The sequence below is a fragment of the Armigeres subalbatus genome, chromosome 1 (assembly GCF_024139115.2).
Source record: "Armigeres subalbatus isolate Guangzhou_Male chromosome 1, GZ_Asu_2, whole genome shotgun sequence".
NCBI lineage: Eukaryota > Metazoa > Arthropoda > Insecta > Diptera > Culicidae > Armigeres > Armigeres subalbatus.
The window spans coordinates 45,561,976-45,571,759 of record NC_085139.1 but is presented as its reverse complement, the minus strand read 5'-3'; the positions used below and the strand labels follow the sequence as shown (position 1 = coordinate 45,571,759).

Below are 9,784 nucleotides of genomic sequence, written 5' to 3'. Positions count from 1 at the left end.
CGCAAAAAAAAACACGAACCATATCCAAACAAACAAGTCCGGGTCCGAAGCGGCTTCAATCAATATTGGGCTAGAGAAGGGTGAGGCTGGCAGGGGCTGGCGATGGGTGGGCTCGACTGGCATGTTTGATTGGATGTAGGTCTGTGTCCATATCCGTACGTCTGCCCTTTTTGTTGTCGGTTCGATTCGGAAACATTTTCGAATCGAACGTGTGCGTGTGGGTGGCCCAAAATTGGCCCAACGAATGATGCGGCGAGGCGGGGGAGCATCGAAGTATCGAGGCATCAGGCTCATTTGTATTTAAATTAAAATAATTTGATTTGTTGTCAGGAACTGTTTATTGGCTGAAATTCACTGATGCGCCTAGAGAAGAGGAGTATCGATGATCAGACGGGGCTCGGCGGGGGATGGAACAATTTGTGTGATTTGTTGCGATGTTCAGATTTGGACCGGTTGATAGCGAACGTACAACAGGCCGGGGGCTTTGATTGGAATATTGAATTTATGTAGCTTATTCCGTTTGCTTGTAATAAATATCATTTTATGATTTTAGAGAATCTGAATTACATTGGGAGCAGGTTTGGAAACAAACATTGTTGGTAAGCTAAATGGAATTTAATTTGATAATTACTATATTAATAGCTGTTTGATAACCTACAGAGAATTTCTGATAAAGGTAACTGGAAGCTCCGTGAACATTTATTTAATCGCGTGAGAAAAGATTATATTGATTTCTGTACCTCTGGAAAACTAATTTCTTGGAATTCGTAAGCTCTCTTTAATTTTCTAGGTTCTCATTAATTGGTGAGAACTTCCCTAGACCTGTAAGTAATGCTGCCAATTAATGAGGAAATACGCATAAAGTCGCCAACCAAAAAAGATGAAAAAATATTTCGTCAGCGGGAAAAGATTGATAGCTCGAAATCGATATAATGTTTTTGCTGATGAAGTTGTGCTTTGATGTGGCTTTCATTCGATTTGCGTAATTCAGCGGGTGGATTCCGAGTTAAATGATGGCATCAAGGTAAATTTCTTTACTATTTGTTTCCTTTCAAGACGATACTACGTAGAACTGTAGGACACTCGCTATTTGTGCGGCTGTGCATCGCTCTTCCGCACCAACACAAACCACAAAATTAAGATGTTGATTTGCCTTCGCTAGGAAAACTTTCGCCGGCCAAAGTTTCCAAATTCAACCTAATCAGCTTAAGACTTTCGGCCATCCTAAGAGAAAGTAAATCCACATTCCACGAAGGTTTTCCATCGGGTGGCCTGCTCTCTTTTCTCCGTCCTCTGCCTCAGCCCACCTCTCGCTTTGCTATGCAATGGAGTGGCATTCGCAAGCTCCCGCAGTTTGTCCTAATTAATATTTGCTGCCAATTAAAAGTGTGCCCTTGCTCCACTGTTGGGTCTGGATTCTCGAAAAATTGCGAAAGTTTGAAACAATTTCATCACCAGCAGCAACGTCGCGTCGCCTGTCTTGATGAGAAGTTTATTGAAATTGATGGAATTTATGATGCGCTGTAATGAAATAGTGCCCTATGGGCGCAAACAACACTTTCAATCACTTTGTTCGGCCAAAGATGAGCGGACGTAGCACTTTGAAATATTGTATCGCTCACGTTGATTTTCCGCTAGATCGCTTTTTTATGGACATTTTGTTCGTTTCAAACAAAATTGACTATAGTAAACTTCTGGATGATATTCATCTCAACAAAAACCAAGTGGAACGTTTATTTGTCCCTGCTTCTGCTTTGTATGAACAGCTGGTGTCGAATTTATCAGCGCACCGCGTGAGATGCTCCTCGTAGTCGGCAGAAACAAATTCGGTCGAGTCGATTTACAACCATGAGAAACACAAACAATTACTGCTGGTGGTGGGATGCGATATGGGCTAATTTTGAGCGACGGCAATGATGGTGACGCTGGCTAGTGGCTGGTTGCAGTCAGCCCTGCTGCTGGTCGTTTGTCAAGTTTTGTTCCGTTCGTTGGGTGAAAATTGAGATGGCGTGCGCCGGCCGGCTGTCCTCGACGGTGATCGGAAAACTGATTTTGGTAACGGGAGGACGAACTTCTCTCGGATGCATTCGTGGCACGTGTGTTAACAACGTTTTGCTTTCAAGATTTATTGGATTGAGGAACTTAGATGTACGTAGTACTACCTTGATTACTTGAGTATCGTTCGTAGCATTGTACCACTGTACAATAGGAAAAAAGGAGGTTGTGGCGGATGCCAACGAAGAATAAAACTCTTCCAGGTTTTTAATATTAGCATATATTAAAAACTTTCTGTAATTGAACATATGTAATGTTAATGAAATATTCATGATTCAATTATAGTTATATCTTACGTTTAGTGAGCTTATTTTTCTTCATTGAGTAACTTCTACTCCTGCTCTTTATATGATTAGTTCAAATCCAGCAATTTATTATTTATATAATAAAGAGTTTCATTTCTTTGTCATTATTTCAGATTTACCTCTACTATTTTTAAAGTTTTGTGTATCCGTACCAAATCTATACCACACGCTACAAATATAATGTTACCTGTTCGAAAAACAACGCTAGATGAATCGTGTAACAAGCTCGAATTCTAATCTTTCTTACCGCCAGAAATTATAAGAATATTTGAAGAAAAGGGCAACGTATTGTGTGGGCAAACGTTGCTATTTTTAGGGTTAGCTAAAACAAACGTAGTTTAATTATTTATCCTTTCGTATCGTATGAAGAAAAACATACCAAAGTTTAACACAGGGTTTAAGCTAACTACAGTTAATATTCCACTTATTTCCTGATTACTAACTACGTTATAAGGCATAAAACAATGCATAGAGTGATAACACGTCGTAGAGAAGTTCTTTCTTGTTTTGGATTTCATCTGATAACGTGAATTGCTATGCTGGATAACAACAGAATTCGCCCGAGAGCTCGTTGCGTTGACGTTTTACAACCTACCGCTCTGCTCCCCCAATTTGAAGCGACGCGTCGACCAAGGGGTCGTTACAGAGGTATTTTTGGCCAAAATTATGAATCCTGCAATAAATGGTGGTATTAATCATAAAAACATAGATAGAAACGAAAAATATTTTTTTCGAGCTTTAATGGGGTATGGGACCAATTTTTGGCATAGTATCGATTTTAGTCATATTCTACAAAACCAACGGAATTTTGTCACTTTTTTTTGGCTTGCAATAAGCCCGCTTGATGCTAACTAAAATACTAATGGTCATATAAAGGGTTTTACTGTATATTCGTGTCACAGACAAATGGACGCAACACAGTTTTCCTAAAATGATCAAAAAAGCACTATTAGCTTCTGGTGTTGAAAATTCACTGAATAAAACTTATTAAACCAGCAAAGGAGAGTAGAACAGATTCAATTAGCGTCATATTGTGACATCAATGAAATGGAATTTCATTTATTTGATATTTCCATAAGATTTCTTTCATAAATATAAAAACGTATTGTGACAAGGAGTTATACACATACACACTACTCATCCCCCACTTTATGACACGTTATGATTAAATCTGTAATTCGCTTCTATTATGTAGTAATGTAATTGATACGAAAATATGGCAAAGTTGGCCGTTGTCCCATAAAACGTGAAAATATCATTTCTAGGAGGGGCTAGTTTGAACGCCCCCCATCCCTCCAAAAAAAAATCTAAAAAATAAAAACCGTCCTGATTATAAAAATATAGGGTCTGAGCTGTGTATTCATCACATTTTACTCGCTCAAATCGAAAATTGGCCTTTTGGTAGTTTTGGCCACTCCTTTATATGGGGCTGTCCTATTGCGCACTATGAGAAGTTTGAGGAGGTATAGGGCCGATGCCCACTTAGCGTTTTTTCAACGTTGCGTGCACGTGGCGTCGAAAAAACGCAGGTGTGATTCGGTGCGGCGACGTTGCGTTACCGCTTTTTCCCGATACACACATGCGTCCTTTCAACGCCGTGTGCACGCAGCGTTGAAAAGACGCTACGTGGGCATCGGGCCATAGTCTTCTCGCTATGAAAAGGAAGAAGCATAGCTCTCAAGACGCCAAATTGTCGACCAAGATCAGTTGTTACTAGATGTTCTTCTAATTTACGAGTTAACATAGAGATAACAGTGGATTTTTGTAACAATTATATAGTACCTGTCGTAAAAAAATAGAATACGCCTAATATTATTTACTTCAACTATCATACTAATAATTCTTGTTCAAACAAAGCAAAATTCTCTGAGAATCAAATCCTAATTCAGTGCATGTTTTCTCTTTTCAGATAGAGTCAATTCTTCGATTTTATTAAAAGGTGAGAAATATGTTTTTACATGGATATGCTGCATTATTAGTTGTATATGGTGGTAATTAATCACGTGATGAAAAACAATATAGGGGAAATGTTCCGATCTCCATCTCACTGTACATATATCCATCTCATCGCCAAACAAGGAAATACGGCACCAAATTCGTCGCTTTTTTTTTTTTATCATGCGTGCTCTTCTTCTTCTTTCTGGTGCTCACTTTTGTTCAGTGAGCTGCTGGATGGCTCATGCGTGCTCACTGCTGAAAAAAATCACAAAAATAATAAACAAACCAAATTCCTTTCCATTCCTTTGTTTTTGATGGGATGGAAATAGGAGATGAGATGAAATGGCGAACCGTTCCCCTCCTATGTACAACACATTCAAATAATTAACTCAGGACCTCATGATTTTTATTATTATCAAAATTGCTGGATATTTTTTCAGCTGTCTTTATTCTGACTGTTCAGTAAAGACACGTAGATCTTACTATTTTTACAGGAAAAACTTTTCCTGGTTATAAGTTTCGGTGCTGTGAAAATTGATACTGAGATCAAATCGTTCAAACGTGTTCAATTTATGATTAATGATATTCAGAGCCGTATTAGGGAAGATCCATTAATTACGTAACGCAAAAATTGTCCGTTTTCAACCCCCCTCCCCCCTATGTCACACTTTTTGTATGAATCATTGAAAATTTTCGTATGGATTGTCACACTTTGGTCAACCCCCCCTCCCCCCTCTAAGCGTTACGTAATTTGTGGATGTTCCTTTATTCAAAAGTAAATTATTATTTTATTAGTTATCACTATTCGCGTATTAGATGTCAAATAATTTTCAGTTCGATAGTTTGATGCTATGCTATGCTACCATTATCAATTAGATAAGGTTTTCATAGCCACATTTTCAGCTCAAAATATAAATCTTTTCCAAATTCTTCATCGTGGACGGCTGCTCGCTTTATCCTTGACCTGGGACCAGGGCGGATTCCGATCAATATTCTATACCTATTTCTTTGTTGAGGCTTCGTCACCACGATCCCATGGGTTTGCTTCTGCTGAGTTCTCATGCCAGATTCCGGTGCAGCACTTGCTTGTAGATTTCGTCTCCGTAATGTATGGTCGATACACCTCCATTTACGAACTCGAATTTCTGATGATTCATTTTTTGATGTAATCGTTGATGAAGCACAGTATTCAAGATCCAGTTGTGGCCCGAATTTAAATTTCTAGACATCGGTTGATGAATACTTGCAGATTCTGAGTATACTCTGCTGGCGTAAACAACAACTGAATACTTCGAAATTTGGTGCGTTGACTATTAGAAAAACATCATCAGACAAATCGAAGTCGATCAATATCGCCATAATTAATTGTCAGAGTAGTCCACAGTTTGGAACACAGTCAATCGAATCCACCATGATCTCGTCCATTACGATAAGGAACAGTTGCAGAGCTAGGATACATTGCTTTGCTCCAGTTAGGCAGGACTCTGCACGTAAAAGCTTCGTACTACGCTTTGATGAAGCCGATGATTTTGTCCAAAACTATCTAAGTCTAAGGGCGATCCCCAGATTTTCGTGGTTCAGACGACCTAAAGCTCATACTACCTACTTCAGGATGGTACGGAGTGTAACAATATGATCCATACATTATCTACCGGGTTGAAAGCCTGCCTACTGCCGTCTTACCCTATATCCAATTTAGTATAAGTTTGCACAGAACTTTAAGAACAATGCACAGTAACATGAACCACATCCCCACAATTTCGACGTCGTAGCGCTGCAGAAAACCTGCTAGACAGGACAGAAAGTGTGGAAAAGCGGCCATCGGGCGGCTACCTTCTACCAAAGCTGTGGCACCACCAACGAGCTAGGAACCGGCTTCATAGTGCTGGGGAAGATGTTCCAACGCGTTATTGGGTGGCAACCAATCAGCGCAAGGATGCCGTTTCTTCAACTATAGCATCATCAACGTGTACTTCCCACACGAAGGGAACCCGACGACGAGAAAGAAGCTTTCTACGCACAGCTGGAGCAGACATATATGCGGTCAAAACTATCGACGCTCAGCAGCTGGTGGCACACCCAATGGAAGAGCAGCTAGGCGCAGCGTCTCTTGAAGATGGCTGGAGAGATATGAAATCTACCATTGGAAACACCGCAACCACTGCAATAGGCACAGTGCCCCGTATCAAAGAAACGACTGGTGTGAGCAGTTAGTGGAATAGAAGAATGCAGCATGAGCGAGATTGCTGCAACATCATACGAGAGCAAACGAGGAACGATACAAACAGGCGCGGAACAGACAAAACTCAATTTTTCGGAGGAAAAGGGCCAACAGGAAGATCGAGACCGCGAGAGGGAGCAACTGTACCACGCACGTTCTTCGAGAAGTTAAAACGCTCACGTAAAGGCCACGTGCCACAGCCCGATATGTGCAAGGACATAAACGGGAACCTTCTTACGAACAAGCGTGAGGTGATCCAAAGGTGGCGCCAGCACTATGTAGAGCACCTGAATGGCGATGTGGCATACAACGGAGCCGGTATGGAAATGAACCTCGGAGCATGCGCGCAGGACATACGACTTCTGGCTCCGAATCTCCAGGAAATCCAGGAAGAGATCTGCCGGCCGAAAAAACAACAAAGCCTCTGAAGTAGACTACCAGGAGAGCTGTTTAAACACGGTGGTGAGGCGCTGCACTGGGTGATTACCTGTCCTGTGCCCCATCTACAAGAAGGGCGATAAGCCCGGCAAACACATTGCTGAACGCCACCTACAAGGTACTCTCCCAAATTTTATGTCACCGACTAACACCAATCGCACGAGAATTCTTGGGCAGAACCAGGCGGGATTTATGGGTGAACGCTCTAACACAGTATTGCAGAAATGCCGCGAAAAACGTGCCCACACATTATCTATTCATCGACTTTAAATCCGCATATGATGCAATCGATCAGAACCAGCTATGACAGCTAATGCACGAACACGGATTTCCGGATATCCTGATACGGTTGATCAAGGCGACGATGGATCGGGTGATGTGCGTAGTTCGAGTTTCAGAGGCATTCTCGAGTCCCTTGAAAACGCACAGAAGGTTACGGCAAGTTCTTTCGTGCCTGGTATTCAATATCGCTTTGGAGGAAGTAATACGAAGGGCAGGGATCGACACATTTGGATTCGCCGACGACATTGATATCATGGCACGTAACTTTGAGAAGATGGAGGAAGCCTACATCAGACTGAAAAGCGAAGCTAAACGGATTTGACTAGTCATCAACACGTCAAAGACGAAGTACATGATAGGAAGAGGCTCAAGAGAGGTCAATGTAAGCCACCCACCACGAGTTTCTATCGTTGGTTACGAAATCGAGGTGGTTGAAGAATTCGTGTACTTGGGCTCATTGCTGACCTCCGATAACGATACCAGCAGAGAAATTCCGAAACGCATCATGGCAGGAAATCGTACGTACTTTGCACTCCGCAAAACGCTTCGATCGAATGGAGTTCGCCGACGTACCGAACGGACTATCTACAAAACGCTTATTAGACCGGTAGTCCTCTACGGACACGAGACCTGGACGATGCTCGTGGAGAAAAATGCTGCGTACCATCTATGGTGGGGTGCAGATGGCGGACGGTACGTGGAGGAGGCGAATGAAACACGAGTTGCATCAGGGAGAACCATCCATCGTTCATACCGCGAAAATCGGAAGACTGCGGTGGGCCGGGCACGTAGCCAGAATGCCGGACAGTAATCCGGTGAAAATGGTTCTCGACAATGATCCGACGGGAACAAGAAGGCGAGGTGCACAGCGGGCAAGGTGGATCGATCAGGTGATTTGCGGACCCTCCGCAGACTGCGTGGTTGGCGAAGTGCAGCCATGGACCGTGCTGAATGGAGAAGACTTTTATGTGCAGCACAGGCCACTCCGGCCTTAGTCTGATAATAAATAATAAATAGAAGTAACTTTTCAAAAGTTAGTCGAGAAATTTGTTATCGCGAGGTAATAAACTTATTTACAATAAAAAATCACGTTAATAAAGAAAAAAATGTTATCGCATCCCAGAAATGCTTTTTTTCGGATAAATTGGATTGCACTGCAGGTTTTTCCTCTAATCTATATATATAAAAATGAAATGGTCTGTGTTCGTATCCGCATAACTCGAAAACGGCTGGATGGATTTTCTTCATTTCTTCAGCAGATATGTTCGTTACCGTTTCCGACGGGTTTATATGATATTTCCTCATGCGAAAATTACGCGTAAGGTTGTGCAAATTGTGAAAAACTAAAATTAGGATTCGTATGAAAATTTCACATGGGCATTTTCGCCTACTACGCAGGACAACGTCTGCCGGGTCGACTAGTCTATTATAATAATAATGAGTTGTGATTTTCTTCCTGACGATTTAACCCGCAAGCGAGTTGACCGATTTTCGAGATTTCTTCGCTAAATCGATTCGTTTTGGGATCCGCAAGGCTTGTATATTCAGAAGGTTGGTAAATTTAACGGGGAAACATAAAAAGTCATTTGTATACAACTTTTAGTCAGCTATTGAGGAAAGTAAAACAGTCACACGGAAATTGATCTAGAGTGCGGTGCTGCAAATATTTCGATATGTGACATTTGCAGCATAAACACCCGGGCAAATCTGGGTATTTTCCGCTAGTTTAAAGAAATTTATTCACAAATTATCTGTGTGTTGACGACTGAAGTTTTGCTGTTAAGATTGATTTCTTTCGGCGATAGCAGCATTAATAAGTAGCAAATACTTTGCTCCAATATTTCAGTTAATTTATTTAACCTTTTCAAAGCGTTCAAAAAAATTATTTGGATATAAACAATTTTTCCTATTTTAAATAGATTTTCCCACTTTTGCCCTAGTTTCTCATACTTACTAGAGTTTGCGTTGTTGATGTTATCGTGGTTGTCTAAAATAAACGGATTTTACAAAAATTTAAATAACAATACTTCACGTATATCAAAAGTGGATACCATCATAAAACCACGACAACAACATGTAGGGCCCTACATACACCAACAAAAACACAAGCTCCTGTAAGTAAGGGAGAGTAGGACAAAAGTGGGAAAATCTATGAAAATCGAAAAAATTGTTTATAAAAAACAAACAAAAGTGACAAAAGTGGGAAAATCTATGAAAATCGAAAAAATTGTTATAAAGAAGGTTGAATAAATTAACCGAAACGTCAGATATAGGAATAGAAAAGTATTTGCTACTTATTTGGACTGCTATCACCGAAAGAAATCAATCTTTATTCACATTTTTGTATGCTGTCTGTGTACAGATTTTTAAAGATTTCGGTACAGATGAAAAAGATTTTAGTGGCCATGGTACAGATAAAAGTGTGGCAACACTGACTGTTCGTAAGGCACTCTTCTGAATCGGTCACGACTTATCCGATTCGAGATTTGTGTCGTACGGTTCCTGAGCTGGTAACACAGCTTTAGCCTCCATGCCACAGCAATTT

General features: G+C 41.0%; 1 protein-coding gene across 1 annotated transcript in view; it reads left to right on the top strand.

Moving 5' to 3' along the window:
• The first annotated feature begins 4,266 nt into the window (after window positions 1-4,266).
• The window catches only part of LOC134225109 (octopamine receptor beta-2R-like), a 263,835-nt gene continuing 258,317 nt past the window's right edge, over window positions 4,267-9,784 (top strand). The window contains exon 1 of the mRNA XM_062704896.1: window positions 4,267-4,299. The gene's annotated coding sequence lies outside the window, so the exon portion shown is untranslated. The remainder of the gene's footprint in view (window positions 4,300-9,784) is intronic.